This window comes from Peromyscus eremicus, chromosome 1, assembly GCF_949786415.1.
Source record: "Peromyscus eremicus chromosome 1, PerEre_H2_v1, whole genome shotgun sequence".
NCBI lineage: Eukaryota > Metazoa > Chordata > Mammalia > Rodentia > Cricetidae > Peromyscus > Peromyscus eremicus.
The window spans coordinates 153,110,222-153,128,417 of record NC_081416.1 but is presented as its reverse complement, the minus strand read 5'-3'; the positions used below and the strand labels follow the sequence as shown (position 1 = coordinate 153,128,417).

Here is an 18,196-nt window from a genome sequence, read left to right as displayed (position 1 = left end):
GTGGGTATGTCCTGGAATCTACACTTGGAGCCCACATTTACTCAGTTTGACTTATAGGAGAAATACATACAAGTGGTGAAGTTGTGGAATTTTGTGTGGAACCTCAAATTCCTGTCTTTGCTTGGGAAAGATTAGACATTGTGGTGACATTGGACTTGCAGTCTCAAGGGACTACCAAGGAGAAGTCATCGGTGGTCACAACCCCTTTCAAGGATGGGAGATTTCCAGAGGTTCCAGCCATCACTGACACAATTCTGAGGCCATAATAATGAGAGTAAATGAAGATACAGTCAAGAGAAGCCATCCCAAAAGGAAGCTGGAGAAGAATAATGTGACTCCATGCTCCAGTCCCCACCCCACAACCCACCTCAATAGCTAGCTCTGCTCCAGGTATAACCCTCATACAGAGTGAGAAAGCACATGCTCCCTCCATCCCCATTCCCACGCCATCCCCCAGAAACATCTATGTATCCTGGAGGGATGAGAAGAAGAGAAAAGGGAAGAGACTGTAGCCTACAGTTGATCAAAGACTGGATCAGGAGACCAGGCATGAGGCTGAGACAACCCAAAGAGTAAAATGATAGCAGAGAAAAGGTCAAACCCAGCATGAAGAAACTAGTAGCCATGAGGATCAATGTCCTTAGCCTGAGACAGTGGTCATCAAAGCTGAGATAGGAGGAAACATTGGAAAGGGCCAGGAGAAAGACAGAAGGAAAATAAGGAAAGGGGGGTATTGGAGTTGAAAGGCCATCAGATGAGGTCAGTGATGCCATAAGTAAGGTCAGAGCTTGCCCATACAGTCTACTCTACTCTACTAACCCCTTGTGCTGGACCAGCATCATGTGAATTTCCCCTAGGGTGGTTACACAGAGAACATGAGCTGCACACTCAGACCTTCTGAATCAAATGAATAATAAAGATGGTCTCTCTACCTAGTGGGAAAGCAGAAAAAAAATCCCTTGCATGCCCCCATCCCATTGTCCATGGCTTTACTGTGTGTGTACACACGTGTAAGCCCCAGGACCAAAGATGCATTGTTATTATAGATGGGTTCCCAGCCCATCCACCTTGATGCTGTTCTTTTAGACCATCAATAAATACAGCTTCAGTAGTCAGATGATATTTAATTAGCATTAAACTCTTTTATTTCATGTAAGTTAGAGCCTTGCCTGAGACACTTCATTTGGAAAGTAACCTGGCACTCAAGATTAAAATGAAATATTAGCATGTCAGTGCTGGCTTCCTCGTGTGTTAAGATCCCCTCAGCCTTCCAACGTGGTGGGGAAGGGAGCAGAGCTGCTTCTGAACCTTGCCACAAGAAGGTATGTGATGTGGGGCCTTCAAAAGGTGAGAGGCAAAATGCCATACACGGGAAAGCCTTGAGGAGGTTAGAAATGAACAAATGGAACCCTGCCAAGGATAGAAACAAATTTCATCCTTTTCTGTGAATTTTTCTCTCTGCAGCTCAAATTCATCCAGCCTATACCTGACTCTTGGCTCTCCCATGAACTATGTTCTCTGTCCAGGGGTAGCCCCACTCAGGGTATGCAGACCTAATGTCAACAACACACCTCAGAGGTGTCTTTCCAAACACTGCCTTAGGTTCTTCTGCCTCAGATCCTGTCCCCTATTTTAATGGCCCTACGACATCTGTCCCTACTGATGGGTTTCTGGTTTCATTGTCAGTGGATATATCATGTCTCCTCTAAGTATGATGTCAGTTGTACCTTATAAAAAGATAGATGGAGAGATGACAGGTAGATGAGCAGTAGATAGATTGATAGGAAATGGATAGATGATGGATAAGAAATAAATAAATAATAACACGATAGATAGATGGCTAGATAGATAGATAGATAGATACATAGATACATAGGTACATAGACAAACAAACAGATAGAGGTTAGATACATACATACATACATACATACATACATACATACATACATACATACATACGTAGTGGGTGGTTGTCTGTGCTATGCCCTGAATCACCGCCCCTAGTGAGGCAGCAGGTAGCTGCTAGGTACCTGCCAGTTGGGCTTGGCATGGATGGGGACCCTTAAGACCAGGGATGTACATATATATGCTCTCTCTTCTCTTTGCTACCTCATGGTCTTGGATGCTAGTACAGATCAGGGCAGAGTGCTCGGGAAAACAGCACTGGACCGTGCCTCATCTTTCCAGGATTCTGCTACAATCATTATTCCCTGTATTGTAAGTTTCCTGTATCGTGAGTTACCCCCCAATAAATTCCTATAATCATTAAGCTATTTCTGTGGATTGGTAGTGATTTAATCACATTATACATACATAGATAATAGGTAGATAAATCAATAGAAATTGATAGATAGATGATAGGTAGATATATCAATGGAGATAGGTAGGTAGGTAGGTAGATAGATAGATAGATAGATAGATAGATAGATAGATGATAGATGACACATAGTAGATATGCGATAGATACGTGGATCTACAAATCCATGGATACACAGAAGATAGGTCCATACAGTCATAGATTTACAGGTGACAGTTATACACATGGATAGATAGATGATAGATGACAGACCAACAGCTGGCTTAGTCAGTGAGGCCTAGAAGAGCAGGAGACCTGCTCTCAAGAGGCTTGCAGTATAGCCAGGCAGAGTGCCACACACTTATAATCCCAGCACTAAAGAGCCTGAGGCACTGGGATGGTGAGTGAGGACAGTCTGGGCTACATAGTAAGGCTCCGGCTAAAAACAACGAATAAAACAAGATTAAAAAAAAAAAAAAAAAAAAAAAAAAAAAAAAACAACCAAGATACTGGCAATCTAGAAAGGGAAATGATGGAATCATCAGAAAGCATGGTTCCCTGAGGTTCACAGCCCTGTCAGATATGACCAACCACATAAGAATAACTCATCACTGGGGACTCTAAGAGAGAGGCTGTGAGGGCAGAGAACAATCTGTCAGGGCAGAGAGGCAGTGAAGCCTCTGCAGCGTAGCAGGAGGCAGTGGCTAGGGGACCAATGAGCTCTACCCTAAGGTCCTGGCAGGGCACAAGCATGCCAAGCAGGCCCACACTATGGTCCCTAAGGGTCTTTCACTGCTACTTACACACTTGGTGACTTTAGGGGACCCACGGAAAAAGTCAAATTCATACTTACTTGGGTATATAATTTTGCAAATGTTTAAAATAAAAAAGTGTTTATTTGTCTCATCAAACCAAAGTTCATAGATACTATTTTTAGAATAAAGCTAAATACAATATTTCATTAGAAGGAAAATGTCTTCCTAAAAAACAATTCCGTATCTAAGAGCAGGTGCTGCATGATATCATACAAATCAGATGAAGGAAGAAAGATGGGAGTGGGACACACAGCTGATGAACCACTTTCAGCTGTGAACTGGGCTCCACGAAGGGCTGGGAAGGCTTTCCGTCCCAGGAGGCTTTGCTAATCTGGATCTGGACCTTAAACGATCTCTCTAAGGTAGTGTGGGCTTCATGGACAGCCACACATCTGTAGAGTAGCAAAGATCTGTACAAGTATGCAGTGCCCTCCCTGGGCAGGTAGCTCCATCCGCCAAAGCAAATGGGCAAGAAAGAGTGACTTGGGACCGCCAGGCATGTAGTTTGTAGAGTACTTGCCTAGCAGGCATGAAGCCCTGGGTCCATCCTCAGCATTATGTAAAGCTGGGTGTGGAGATGCATGCCTGAAAACCCAGTCATCTCTAGGTAAAGGCAAGAAACTCTAAGTTTGAGGCTATCCTCAACTGCTCTGTGAATCTGCTGCTAGGCTACATGAGATCCTGTCTCAACAGTGACATGGGCTGGTCCTCATACTAGAACAGCTGTGCTGGATTCAGCAATTTCTTCTGCTTGAAGAGGATAGAGAGAGGGAGGGATAGGGAGAAAAAGAGAAAGACAGTCAAATGATGGACTTAGAGGGGGGAGAGAGAGAAAAGGGAGAGGTCTAGGAATGAGAAAAGAAGGAAACCATGGGGAAGAAGTCAGGGGTGGTGGTGCTTGTTCACATCCCACACCCAGAGATGGACGGACGCACCAGGACTGTCAGTTCAGAACCAATCTGGGCTACACCATGAGATCCTGTCATAAAAAAATAAATAGATAAAAATAAAAGCAATAAAAAGCTCAATTTGAAAAGAGGGAGGGAGAGGAGAGGGGAGGGAGGGAGAGGGGAGGAGGGAGGGAGGGAGAGAGAGAGAGAGACAGAGAGAGAGAGAGGGAGAGAGAGAGAGAGAGAGAGAGAGAGAGAGAGAGAGAGAGAGAGAGAGACTATCTAAAGAGCCAATGCTGGCCAAAGTCCTTATCAGGAAGAAAAATTTTAAAACGAATGGACTCTATTTATACCCCAAATAAACAAGAAAATTACGTGTTCGTTTCATAAGTTGAGTCTTGACTTCAGATGGCCAGTGTTTGGATTTCATATAAGCATGTTTAAAAGCCATAGGGCTTGACCCTCTAACCAGGAAGCCAAGCTTAGTCAACAGGTTCACACTGTGAGCAAGGCAGGACACAGAGTTGAACACACTAACTTCCCACCCTGGGAACCCAAGTTAAAGCAGAATGGATGAATCTGTCAATTGTTTCACTGTCCTTGCCTGCTCTTGACATTGGCATACATCAGCCCCTTGTCTCACCCAGAGTGCATCTTTTGTATATGTGTGGGAAGAAAAAAAATACAGAGGACCCCAATGAATATAAATGTGGGTTTTGTTTTCTAAAGAGCAATCATTTTATTCTTATTATTTTAAAAGCCAGTTGCCAAGTGCAGCTCATAGGCCTGACCCGAGATCATCAGAAGACTGGCTGCTTGTAACAAAGCCCCAGGGACAGGCTTGGACAGCCTAAGTCAAAATTACCCTACACTACCTCTTTCTTCCCATGGGCACTGTGAGCAAAGACAGGATCAGCTTCTGAAGATGGTCATCCCCACTTTCCAGGCTCCAGTGGGGCAAATGGCCCTCTTGTTGCTGAGTGCTTGGATTCAGTTCCATCACAGATGCTTCCTCCTAAACTCACCTCGCACCTCTCACTACCAGGCTCCCACCCACAAATTTTCTTGTGCCTACTTTCCTGTTTCCTGTACTCCAAGTTCCAAATACAGCCCCAGAATCCTTCCCTGGCCCATTAGTCCTGACCCTGGTATTCATAAGGTTCTAGTTGGGATGACCCATCACCCACCCTTCTAACAGGCACAATTATGTGCCTGAATAAGCCCTGCCTCCTACAAGCAACATCTCTCTTCTTTCACCTACATCTATCAGTGAGAATCTTCCTGGTCCCCCAAGGTCCTGTTCCAATGCCACCTCCTCCCATCATGCTCTGAATGGCACAACTACTTGGGTTTCTGCCTTTTAAATGACTGCTTTGTAAGTGGCATGAGACAAGCCACAGCAGTTACTGTTTCTATCTAATATTAGCCAACATCTTAGTCCTCTTCCCCTTGCTCTGGTGAACCAATCTCTCCTCTTGCCTTGGACTTGATGAGTCTCGTTTTCATCCCTTGAGTGACGTCAGTCACTCCTATGACATGGCTTTCTGTGTGGCTCCTCCCTTCTGCAGTGTAGCTCTTCGGCCTCAGTTGATGTCGGAGAGAATAGCAAAACCCTACGTATTTCCCTTGAAATACCTGTAGGTGGCTTCCTCTAAAGCCCAGTCAAAGAATTCTCAGGGACAGGCTTGGGACCACATCAATTTATAGCCCTACTTATGGGATGCATTCTGGGAAAGGTCAAGGGGTCAAAAATGATGTCACTAAGGGTCTTTGAGATCTATATGAACCTAAATGGATAGAGATGCTGCTGTGGTGACTCCATAGAAAACTTGGAATACTTACTGCTCATCTCTCCCCCTTGGTGGGGGTGCTGGCAGAAAGACAAAACAGGAAGTACACATGTTCTGAGTGAAATGTCCCCTGTGGGCACATGTGTTTCAACACTTGGTCTCCAGAGGGTGGCACTGTTTCAGGATGTTGTGGGACATTTTGGACATGAGGCCTAACTGGTGGATGCAGGACCTAGGGGAGGGGCCTGAAGGTTCTAACCCAACCCCAGTTCTTGCCTAAGCAACTTGCTTCCTGTTTTGCTGAGCAGTAAGCTCTCGTAACCAGAACCATGCTGCTTCCGCTGCCCTGCCTGCCCTGGCATGAGGAACTGCAACCTTATGAACAAGAATACACAATCCCTAACAACAGTCTATAAACATTTGCCCTTGTACCTACAAATACGTGTAGCCTTCACCCCTCATCAAGGAAACTCCTTTTTGCAACAGAGACCACTACAGAAAACCACAACCAATCAAAATGCAGAGCTGTGGAGCACAGTTCCGCAGACACATCTCCAACAACACTCCCACGTCTGAGCTCAGGGAGCACTGTGGGAGAAGGAGTGGGACTTTGTGGTGAGATTGTGTCTTCTAGTAATATCAGAAGGTGAAGTCTCACCAACATGACTGCCTAAGTGGGAGCTTAACGAAGACACCAACATACATGCCAAACTGCATGGGGGAAAGCTCACAAGGCCTCAGTCCTTCACAAAGAACTACAGGCAAGCAGTAAAGCTGGAAGCAGGAGAGGCGGCACTCCCCAGGGAAGAGCATACCAATTGTCCAGTACCCAATGGCCAGGCCAAAAACATACATAAAAGTAACATTATATAGACTCAACCGGTTACATTCAGGATTATCATATATGAATATACAATAACAATTGATGGAAAAAAGACAGTAAACTTGGAGGAGTTCCGGGAGGGTTATATGGAGGATTTGGAAGGAAGAAAAGGAAGGGAGAAATATTGTGATCAAATCACAGTCTCTAAGAAGAATGAATAAAAGAAACATAAAGCTAAATTCTTCTTCCCTCAAGCTTTTTCTGTCAGTATTGTGTCACCATGATAGTCCATATGCTGACCCTCCATGGTCAGCCTAGGACTCCAAGGCTCTACCCAACCCACTAAGTAATAAGTGGAAGCCTGTGGAACAATACTAAGACTTCAGGAGCCAATGAGAGGCCAGTGGTCCATTTGGGAAAAGAGGCAGAAAAGCATAATTTGTCCCTTGCTGGAGGTTAAATCCCAATACACAACCATCTTCCAAATCTTACAATGAGTGTCCTCCTGAAAGCCCCTGGCCTCATATCTCACAAAGCTGGGGCAAATATTGAAGACCAGCCAGGCAGATAAGAACATCATTGCCAAGGGTTCCAGGAGTCCATGTCATATACACTCATGAGGGAAGACTTGGTGCACCATGGAAGGTTAGAAATATGGAGGGAAAGATCTTCTTCTTTGCCTTTTTCTATACTCTTAGCCTATCTTCCTTCCCCATAAAGACCACACAGCTGAATGAAGAGAGAAGCCATGCCATCTGCCTCTAACAGGTCACTCACTGATGCATTTGCAGGCTTTCATTCTGGGAGGACAGCTGAAAGCCAACAGCCTGTGTGTACCTGATTTCTTATGGATAATCCTCTTTTAAATTTTAATTAGGATGTCTCAAAACCAAGACAGTAATTTATGAAATATCCAAGCATCACCACAAAATGATTAAAATAGATCATTTCCTGGCCTTTTCTACCCCATTCAGAAAAAGAAAGGGGAAATGATAGAAAGTGTCTTCACTTGGCTGCTAATTCCTCAGCTTAGCCTCAATGCTCAGGGACAGTAGATCCAAGGTTCTAAAAGGAATGGGCTTGGGAAATGAATCCATGGTGAGGAAGCCCTGTTGTGAGTGACTGACCTGCTCTGGACCTAAGATCTCAGGCCTAGCTGGGACATGCTGTTGGGAAATTCTTTTGTGTCCAAGTCTGGTGCTACATCACAGAAGCCTTTCCAAAGACCCTACCTGTGCTACACAGCCTGAAGTAGACTGCTCTAGCAAGATGGATCTGGAAAGCAAGCCTCGTCTCCCTGAGGTCACCAGTAAAGCCTGCCTGTCCCTGGGACTGACCCATCATTACTCCAGGTGGTCTGAGGAACACTTGAAGTGGAGCAGTGGTGCAGACCCCTGGCAGGGACAGCCCTCAGGCCTGGGGAGAGTGCAATCAAAGGGCAGTTACATCACGGGCAGTCACGTCTAGACAATTAGGGAAGTTGAAAGGTTAGCTGAGGTCCAACCCAGATTCCCTTTCCTGTACTTCTTTGCCTGGCCTGCTGTGGGGGACAGACAGACAGACAGGCATCCAGCATCAGAAGGCAGGCCCTGCGGGTGAATTGACCTCTTTATTTGGTGGTGGCCAGTTGCAGAGCTGACCTAATGCACAGCCTCACAGCTTTCAACCTCTGAAGGGCCAAAAGGGACACAGGAGCTTTTGTCTCATGACAAACAAAGCCAGTCAACATGGGTGAGGTGGGCCTTGAAGTGACAGGGGATGCCTATGCAGCTTTTGAGGATGCTTGTGGCACAGGGTCTTTGATGAGAGGCGGGTTCAGACAGAATATGAAGGAAATTTAGGCTTCAACCCTGCTACCCACCTGGTCCCACTCTGTGGAAGATTTCACACTAAGTGGCCCATCTCCAACCCAGAGAGAGTTGACATCTCTCTGTCCTGTCTGCTGCTACAAAAAGAATCATTTCCAAAAAGACTATTCATTCCACATTTGACATCTTTACCAAAGCTGATCTTTTAGGCATCCCCCAGTCCCTCTACTGTACCATCACTCCAAAGCAACACCCCCAAAAGGAGGTGTTCCAGTGTATAGATTGGAGAGCATCACAGTGAACCCCAAGACCATCAAGCACCATTGAAAGGAAAGACTATGACATGAAACTGTTGGGAATGTGGGGGCACACACTTGTAATCCCAGTACTTTGGGAGGCTGAGGCAGGAGGAGGATGAATTCAAGGCCAACCTGGGCCACAGAGTAAGATCTGCTTCAAAAAATCAAAACAAACAAGAAAAGTAAGGAAAAAGAAAAACACAAAAGCCAGAAGGAAGGAGAGAAAATGTAGCCTTTGCTTAGCCTGTCCCAGGAAGAAGAAACAGGGCCGTGGGGCAAGAAGGGTTAAACTTGTGTTCTGTTATAAGACAACCCCCCTTCCTCTCCTCTTCTTTTTTTTCCTTTCTTTTCTTTTTTCTTTCTTTCTTTTTTTTGTTTCATCTTCTCAGTAAAACACATAACTTAAAATGAAATCAAATATTAAAAATGACAGACTATATAAGTGCCGTGAGTAACTTCAGGTCACGGAGGGAGGGAGAAGCCAGCAAGTTGTCAGGCACTATCTGTCAGAGTGAATTAGAAACAATCAGCAGAGACTGAAAGGGAAGGTGATTGTTATTAAGCAGCGGGGCTGTGAGCAGGCTACCCAGATGTGGTCATGCATATAAAGGACAGGAAACAGCAGTTTAATTCAGGAAGCCCTGGCGAACAGGGCAGCCGAGAGGAGAAAAGTCCTTTGTCGCTAATAAGCTGGAAGTTACTTTGATAACAGCAGGGTTAGACTCGAGAATAAAACACATTTCTTTCACTACCACACACCATTAATATCGCAGAAATGCGGTCAGAAGAGATGCCCAGTGCGAGCCCAGGAGGAGTGAGTGGCCCTTCCTTCCCCAGCAACACCAGTCAACCCAGCATTCCTCATATGGACAGATGCCTCCCTCCTGCCCAGGCTGGGCTCTTCCTGACAGCCTCAGTCTGTCTGTCACCTTCTAGAAATGTCATATCACTAAAAAAAAGAATAATGATCATATTTCATTATTCTCCAGTACCAGCCCTTCCCATCTCAGGGCCTGTGGGCAAGGTGCGCCCCCCCCACCCTGTAAACAGCCTCTGTATAATGAAGGCCATGTATGCCGCAACGAAAAACAATTTTATATGCAGACAAGGCCCGATTTCGTAAGAAATTACTTATGCAGGCGTTCTGCAATTATCCTGTGATACTTTCAGGCAACAGTCTGACAGCAGTTGTGCAAACAATAAAGGGATTACAGAAATAAAAACAAATAATATTACACATACAGAAACTCCACGTTATATGTGGACCAGATGAAGGGACTGTGCAGAAATGACTTGAGCAGGTAAAGGGGCCAATAGGAAGTGCGGGCAAGATGCAAGGAAGCCTCTTCCCCAAAACACCTGGATGCCACTTCATGGCATCGGAGAAAACACTCAAGTCCCTCAGGTAGGTGTGCCATCTCATCACCCATCCATATGCTAGGCTGCTTCCTTGTCTCTGACTCATGGCTTATCCCGGGGAAGTTGAGGACATTGGACCTTTTTGAAGGAAGGAGCAGGTTTGAGGAGTCAGGAAATGGTAGGACATAGGGAAGTGAGCATATTGTCCTTCCAGGTCAATGTGAGCCCAGGGAAAACTTCAGGCCCCCAAGATAGAGGATCAGGAAACATCTTCTAAATACTGCTGAGAAAAAAAAAAAAAAAAAAAAAAAAAAAACCACACGGATCAGCCACTTATAGGAACCTTGAAGTTTCCGAAAAGGGAAGTACCTGCCCAGGCAGCTCCCCCTGTGGAGTATAGAGAGGGGTCCTCCCATCACTTGGTTCTCACAGCGACAAGAACCAAGTCTCACCCCAGCACTCACCCACAGTGACATGCAGGCACTCGTGACTCAGGTGTTGGGGTGACAGAGAGGACGGTGGCTTCCAGCAGTCTCACACAGGGCCACCTGACCTCCTTGTTTTCCAGAGCCACCCCTCCTCTGCTGGTAGCTGATGTCAGAGCCATGCCTCCAACCAGCATGCACTTCCATATCCAGCTGTGAGTGTGGGACTGGCTGCCCATGCTTGTTTCTTCCCATGTGCTACCTGTGCTTCCTAATCGGGGCCATCACATCCAGTGACTGAGGTCAATGCTGACCTTATATGGCACCTTCTGTTTGAGAACCCCTTGTGCCCACTGCTGAGCATGGACTGCAGCCTCATCAGGTCCACATGCTATTTGCTCAAGGTTTTTGTTTGTCCTCTCACTTGTTTTTTGAAATAGTCTTGCTATGAGGCTCAAGCTGGCCTTAACTCTCTTTCTCCCCTCAGCCTCCCAAGTGCCCGGATTACGGGCCTGTACCACCAGGTCCATTTTGCAGAAACTTTTTAAAGAAGATGTAAACTGGTTGCTAGCAGTAAGGAGGGGAAAAATGAAATATCTATAATCATGTTCTGGAGGTTAGCAGAATCAGACCTCACAGGCGTGGGTTTGGCAAGGACATAAAATATGGAAAGATAGGCAGGTGTGTCATATCGGTGCTGCTTAAACCAAGCGCAACAAATTCCAATAATGGCAACTGATAATCCTGGAAAGTGGTCACTGGAAAGGTCAGCAACCACTGCTTACCACTCAGAGGTACCGTGACAGCTACGGCAACACAGAAGACATGCCCCCCACTCCCAAGAAATGCTTCCTTTAAGCCAACAGTGGTCCCAGCTTGTCTGGAGCTGCATGAGGTGTGGCTTGCTGTGCTCATGTGAGAATGTGACAGGGCAGAAACACATGGGGTGGGGGCTGGGGTTCTGACTTTGTCAATGACGTCTTATAATCTTAGGCAAGCCCCTCACCTCCTCTGGGCCTCAGCCACCTCATGGGTGAGATGAGGAGTTGGATCGCAAAGGCTGCTACGAACCCATGGGCCTATGGGTGAGCCTGAAAAGTCTGCCTGTGACAGACTGCACTATCCAAAGGAGCCAGATCTAAACTACACCATTGACAAGACCAGAGACTCTGGTTTTTATTTTAATTTTTAAAAAATTCTTATAGTGTGTGTGTGTGTGTGTGTGTCTGTCTGTCTGTCTGTCTGTGTCTGTGTCTGTGTGTAAGTCAGAGAATACCTTTTGGGAGCAAGTTCTTTATTCCACTGTATAGGTCTGGAAGTCCAAACTCCTCAGGTCATCAGGCTGAACAACTAGTGCCTTTAACCACTAAGCCACCTTACTAAGCCCCTTTTTATTTCTTAATTGGGGTTTCATTATGCAGCCCAGGCTGCCTGGAACTCACCACATTACCTCGCCTCCTTCTGAATGCCAAGATGGCATATGTACAGCACCAGTGTCTTCTCCCCTGGGATCTCAGCCAGTCCAAGGATCTGGGGTTAGAGGGACTACTCCGTCCAAGCACCCACCGCTGGCTCACAGGGCTGTCCAGGGCATGCTGATTCTGCTAATGTGTACACAATGGGTTCCTCCCAGGGCTAGCTGCCAGCTTGGACCAGCCATCAGGCATCCCTCCAGGGGGAACCAGAACACAGTGACCAGATCACCAGAAGCCATTGCAAGGCTAATTCTAATTCAGTTATCTAGGAGAATCTCCACACCTGGGATGGCCTGTTTTTCAAGATGTTTTCTTAGGTTGAAAGTAGCAAGCAGGAAAGGAAGAACCTGGGGTGTAGTGCTAAATGGTGTGTTTAGCAGTTGCAAAGCTATAGGGTTTATTTAACAGCACCTCAAAACAAAACAACTAAAGACAAATGAACAAATAGAGAAAATCCACTTGCTGGGTGGTGGTGGCTCACACTTTTAATCCCAGTACTCAGGAGGCAGAGGCAGGCGGATCTCTGTGAGTTTGAGACCAGCCTGGGCTACAGAGTGAGTTCCAGGAAAGCTCAAAGCTACACAGAGAAACCCTGTCTCAAAAATAAATAAATAAATAAATAAATAAATAAATAAATAAATAAATAAAACAAAAAAGAGAAAAAAAAAATCCAAACTCACCACGGCCTTACAAAGCCATGCTTAAATAGGGTGCCCCACCCTGTTTTTGTCTTGCATTTTCTTACAGCGTCTGTCCACCTGACATCATCTTATCCACAGGTTCCCCTGCTTCTGATTCCTACTTTCAACTCCTGTAATATGAGCTCCCTGTGGTCCAGAACTCAGACTGTCTTGACCATGTTGTTCCCAGTGCTTCTTCTAAATGATCCTTCTAAGTCAGCAAGAGCTACAGTCAGACTCTGGCCTTCCTAGCTGCTACGGCTTGAATCTGAACCATCTGAACAGGTTCATGTCGTGTTAACTGCTTAGCCACCAGCTGGTGGCACAGTCCTCAGAGATGGGGGTCTAGCTAAAGGAAGTGAGTCACTAGGGTTAGACCCTTAAGAACATCTTGCCTTGGCCTTCTTCCTGTCTTGTGTGTTCTACTTCCTGTTCACTATGACACAAACTTCTCTCCTCTACCACATGCTCCTGCCACCATGATGCTCTGCCTGAGTGTTTGAGGTCAAGGGACCACAGACTGAGCCCTCTGAAATCATGAGCCAACACAATCCTCCTTGCTTTAAATTGTTTATGTCAAGAATTGGGTCACAGTGATGAGGAAAGAAAATTAGGGGTGTAATGCCACCTGCTAGATATGCTTCCTGAGGCAGACAGATTAACTTCCACAACCTCAGTTTCCAAGTCCAGAAAGTGAAAGTAAATGATGAGGTCTGTCTGCTAGGGGCTCCATGTGGATTGAGATAATCTCAAAGAGCTCTTAGACATCAGTAAGTTCCCCTCTGCCTGCTTTCCCTGGAGAAATCAGAATTCCATTCCTTCACTCCTTGTCTACAAAGGAGTTACAAGCAACCCTTACCTCCATGAGTTCCAAAGTATCCTGGCAAAGTTCCAACGGAACACAAAGCATGCCCCCATATGTACACTTTATCAATTTCACATAGAAACTTCAATCTCCATCTCTCTTCTCCACTCCCAAAGTACCACCGTGTAGTATTCAACAAAGGTGATGACTACTGTGGAAAGGATGACTTGGGGTCAGTAGAACCACAGCAGGACCAGCCTCTGAGTTCAGCATATTTGTGGTTCCCATAGCCCTGCTACCTCCTCTAGTTCCCATCACCTCCTAGACCAGTGTGACCAGCTGGAGGCTAAGCACTCAGTGCCTGAGCCTGTGGGGACAGTTCAGATTCAAACCATTATAGATGGGAAGGCTGCTGTCTGATGGTAGTTCTTGATGATTTTGGAGACCAATCTTTTAAGAACACTGAAACATTGGATAGGACGGTCCAATTTTTGCCCACAGGGAGCTCAGGTAATAGGAGCTGAGAGTGGGAAGCAGTGGAATGGAGGTCCTAGAGGTTATGAATACCATTTCCTCTGGATGGTCCTAGCCCTCATGGCCTGATCATGGGGGACTTCATGAGGGATGGACTATGGACTTGAGGCTGTCTGCTCTCTTTAGAGAGGTATTCTCTGATGGCTGGGTGGTGGTAGCGCACACCTTTAATCCCAGCACCCGGGAAGCAGAGCCAGGTGGATCTCTGTGAGTTCTAGGCTAGCCTGGTCTACAGAGTGAGATCCAGGACAGGCACCAAAACTACACAGAGAAACTCTGTCTCATAAAAACAAAAAACAAAAAAGAAAAAAAAAAAGAGAGAGAGAGGTATTCTCTGGATACCCATGTTGTAGTGACACATGGTCATTGCAGTGTATTTCTTAGCTTTTCTGTTTTATTTTATTTTATTTTATTGGTATGTTTTTGCAGTACTCAGGATTAGACACATGATAGACAAACTGAGCCATGCTTCCACCCATTTTATTACTTATTTACTTTAAAATTTTTAGAGACAGTCTTGTTAAGTGTCTAGGTTGGCCCTGGACTCAAGATTCTCCTGCTTCAGCTTAAGAGTTGGGATTACAGAACTGGACTTGTATACTACACAGCTGGACTTGTATATACTACCACAGCTGGATTTGTATACTATTGTGGCTGGACTTGTGTACTACCACAGCTGGACTTGTGTACTATCACAGCCGGACTTGTGTACTACCACAACTAGGTTTGTGTACTACCACAGCTGGACTTGTGTACCACAGCTGGACTTTTGACTTTTTATTTTGAAACAAGTTCTCTAAGTTGCCCAGACTGGGCAATCACTCACTCTGCGGCCAGGTGGGTTGAGGTCTTCTGATGCTCCTGCCTCAGCCTCGTGGGTGCTGTGGAGTTGTAGGTGGTTGCCAGCAGTCCTGGTCTAAACATCAGTTACATAAGGCTTCATGCGTTTTTTTTTCTCCTATGGACCTGATGGTTATTGTCAAAATGGGAAAGCTCATGTCCTGGCTGGATGCAAAGCCTTTATCCTGAGGAATATTCATGTTGGACTCAAGCAGTCCCTATAACCATGTGCTGGTGGCAGCAATTGATCACTATCCCCTCAAAGTGACAGCCACCATGGGCAAGAAGGAAACAGAGAAGAGATCAAAGATCAAGATTTTTGTGTGTGTGTGAGTTTATAACTACAGTAACCGCATGTTCACAAGGTACTCTGTGGATATCTCCCTGAACAAAGATATCATTGATAAGGATGTTTTCAAAGACCCAGCTCTGAAATTCAAGGCTAGATGAGAGGCCAAGGTCAAGACTGAGAAGAGACACAAGATGAGCAAGAACAAGTGGTTCTTCCAGAAGCTTAGGGTTTCTTTTCATCATTAAAATAAATACCAGGGGAGAAAAGACTTCACCAAGTGTCCTTTTCACAGAACTACAAAGGTGGGAGTCAGGAGAGTCCCCTACACAGAAGTCCAGGCTCTCAGAATAGCTTAGGGCCACATCAGGACCTCTCCTCTCACTTGCTGTCATCTCTTCTCAGCTCAGGCCTCTGGGGGGGTTTCTAACTCCAGGGCTTAGGGAGACTGTGTTCTGGGACTGAAATTCAACAAGAGACTGGTAGAGAAGCATCCATACATCCTTTGTTTTCCTGAGACCTGTCTCTTATAGCTTCTCAGAGGATAAGAATTTGTTCTTGGAAGTAAAGTTTTCATCTTACTTCCAAGTCACGTGACACCCCCTCCCCAAGTCATCTAAAGGTGTGCATTTCTCATCTAGAAAAATATTCCCATGCCTGCTTATGGGCTACCCCATGGACCTCACATACCTCAGTCCCCTGCCCACGAAATCTCATTTACATGGCATTTGTGAATATACACTGCTAGCATTGTTTTATCTTCATATTAGTTATTGCCACTCTTTTTCTGGGTCAAACTCATAAACTAAACTCATAGACACATACATGTAGGAAGGGCAGAGTGAGTATTGGGTTATTGAACATGTCTCCTGCATATGAGCAAGGACATTAATGATTGTCCTTTATGTTCCAGGAAGCCCAAAGTTTAGCCCAGTGACTAGCTGCAAAATATGTGTCTCAGTGCTGGGAAACCTGACGAGCCGCAAACCACTGCCTGCTGTATGTACAGTGTGCAGGATGCTCAAGCTAGGTATGATGTGCGTCTCTCACAGGAGAAGCCCATGACAGTGTAGGGGGCACTCTTGTGCTCATTCTTGCTTCCCTTCCCATCCCATCCCATCCCAAAGGGAGTCAAGGGGGAAGTAGCTAGCATGGTGGCAGTGCTTCTGTTCCCACCTCGAGAAGCCCAGAGTATGGAATGTTCTAGAACAAGCCAATACACTTGCTCTCTCAACAGCCAACACTACCAGCTCCCTACCAGAGGCCCTCGGCAGCTATGCTAAACCTGGCCTTCAGATATCATGAGCATCCACACTGCAGAATTCCTACCATCAATGTAGCAGCTGAATGCTGTAAGACTCCGAACTCCCCCATCTGTGTTTTGCCTCCCAAGAGGGAAAATAGTCTTCACAGACATTCCCTTATCTGGCAGGCAGATTCCAAACCTTACTGGCAACCACGGGCTTGTTTTCCCAACCCGGCAGCAAAGGAACCAAAAATTGTTCCCGCCTGCGATATGCCGAGGAGGGACCTAGCCAGAAGCTCCGTCTGCAGTCTCTAGGCTGGAACTCCTGAGCTGCCCGCCCCCCTTCCTAGAGGGCACCTTGGGATCTGCAAAGTCACAGGCCTGCCAGGCCGTTGAGGGCCCCCACTACTGCTTTCGTTAACTGCTCCTTTTTCTGAACATAGAATACACCCACTAAGAAGCTGCGGGGAAAACACTCAGCGCAGTGTGAAATCAACACTTTCCGACTCAAATAACGGGGTAAACCAGGGAAAACTTCCAACCTTCTCACTGTAGACATTTCCTCCCACAAGAATCCCAGGGCCTTGACGCCACCATCAGCCTGTCCCCTGCTTCCTGCATATGGGGGAGCCCCCCAGACCTGGCTTTTCACAGGTTGCTAATTCCTTGTATTTACACCCTCCCCCCGCCCCCCCCCCCCGGCCTTTCACATTCTTAATCCTGGAACCCTGAACCCAAGCAATTGCTAATAAGCCAATATGGGATGATAACCATGGAAGTCTAATTGATAGGAGTTTCTATCGACTGGCCTTGATGTCTATCTGAGCTTCTCAACAGCCAAGATTTAAATGTTTCATTTTATTTTTAACTTTCACTTTCCCTCATTGCAGCAAAGAGGTACGGTTTCACTATCAGAAAGAATCACTGTGCAGAATAATTGATGACTTCAGCTCAGGCTTTCAGAAAAGCCATTTCAAATCTTCACTTTGATTTGGTTGTATCAAAACTACTCAAAATAACAGCAGCACTTTTCTTGGAACCAGAAGACTTGAACAGCACCTCAGGATTTTGAGCTGGAGCTTCATCTCTACCCCCCGAAGAAAACTCCAAAAAGGAATTAAGCCACGGAGTGGAAAACACAATGTTGGGGTGAAGCACCACGAGAAAATAGAACATTGTTCTTCAGAATCCTTTTGTTTCAAACCACCACCACCTAAACAAGAAAGGAATGCCAATCCCCAGGAGCCACAGCCCAGGGTTTACTGGGTGGATGCAGAGAGACTTGGCTGGGGTGCATAGTGGTTAGCTTGAATTGGATTTGTGTGAAGTCAATAGGGCAAAGCAGGAAGAAATGTGGAATGTCCGGGCAGACAGCTTTAATAGGGGGAGACTTACCTTAACACCCTCACTGCATGCTTGACTTAAGGACTGTCAGTCTAGTAAGAATATATCCCCAGAAAAGATGCACTGGATGCAGGCGCTAAAAGATGGCCAGAAGGATGTCCCCGCTCCCTGTCACAAATAAAAAAGGAAATTGAGAAAGAAACCATGTAAAGCAAAATGTAACAAATTCAAGAAATCACAGCCACACTCCGAGGTCAAGGAAACTCAGCTGCAAAGGTTAAAGATGAAATCAAATCCAGAGTATGAGAATGGAAATCTATCCCCATGCAAGGCCACCGGTGACGCGCTGTAGACAAGAAGCTAAATACTGCCTAGCACTGGGATCCTCTATTTCCATCAGATCAATAAGAGCTTATATTTATCAGGATTCCAAACAGCTGCCACTTTTGACAACCTCCACTTTATTTTCTCACTCCTT

General features: G+C 45.9%; 1 protein-coding gene across 1 annotated transcript in view; it reads right to left on the bottom strand.

Moving 5' to 3' along the window:
* Znf536 (zinc finger protein 536) overlaps positions 1–17,881 on the bottom strand; it is a 156,259-nt gene extending 138,378 nt beyond the window's left edge. The window contains exon 1 of the mRNA XM_059276884.1: positions 17,770–17,881. The gene's annotated coding sequence lies outside the window, so the exon portion shown is untranslated. The remainder of the gene's footprint in view (positions 1–17,769) is intronic.
* Between the last annotated feature and the right edge of the window lie 315 nt (positions 17,882–18,196).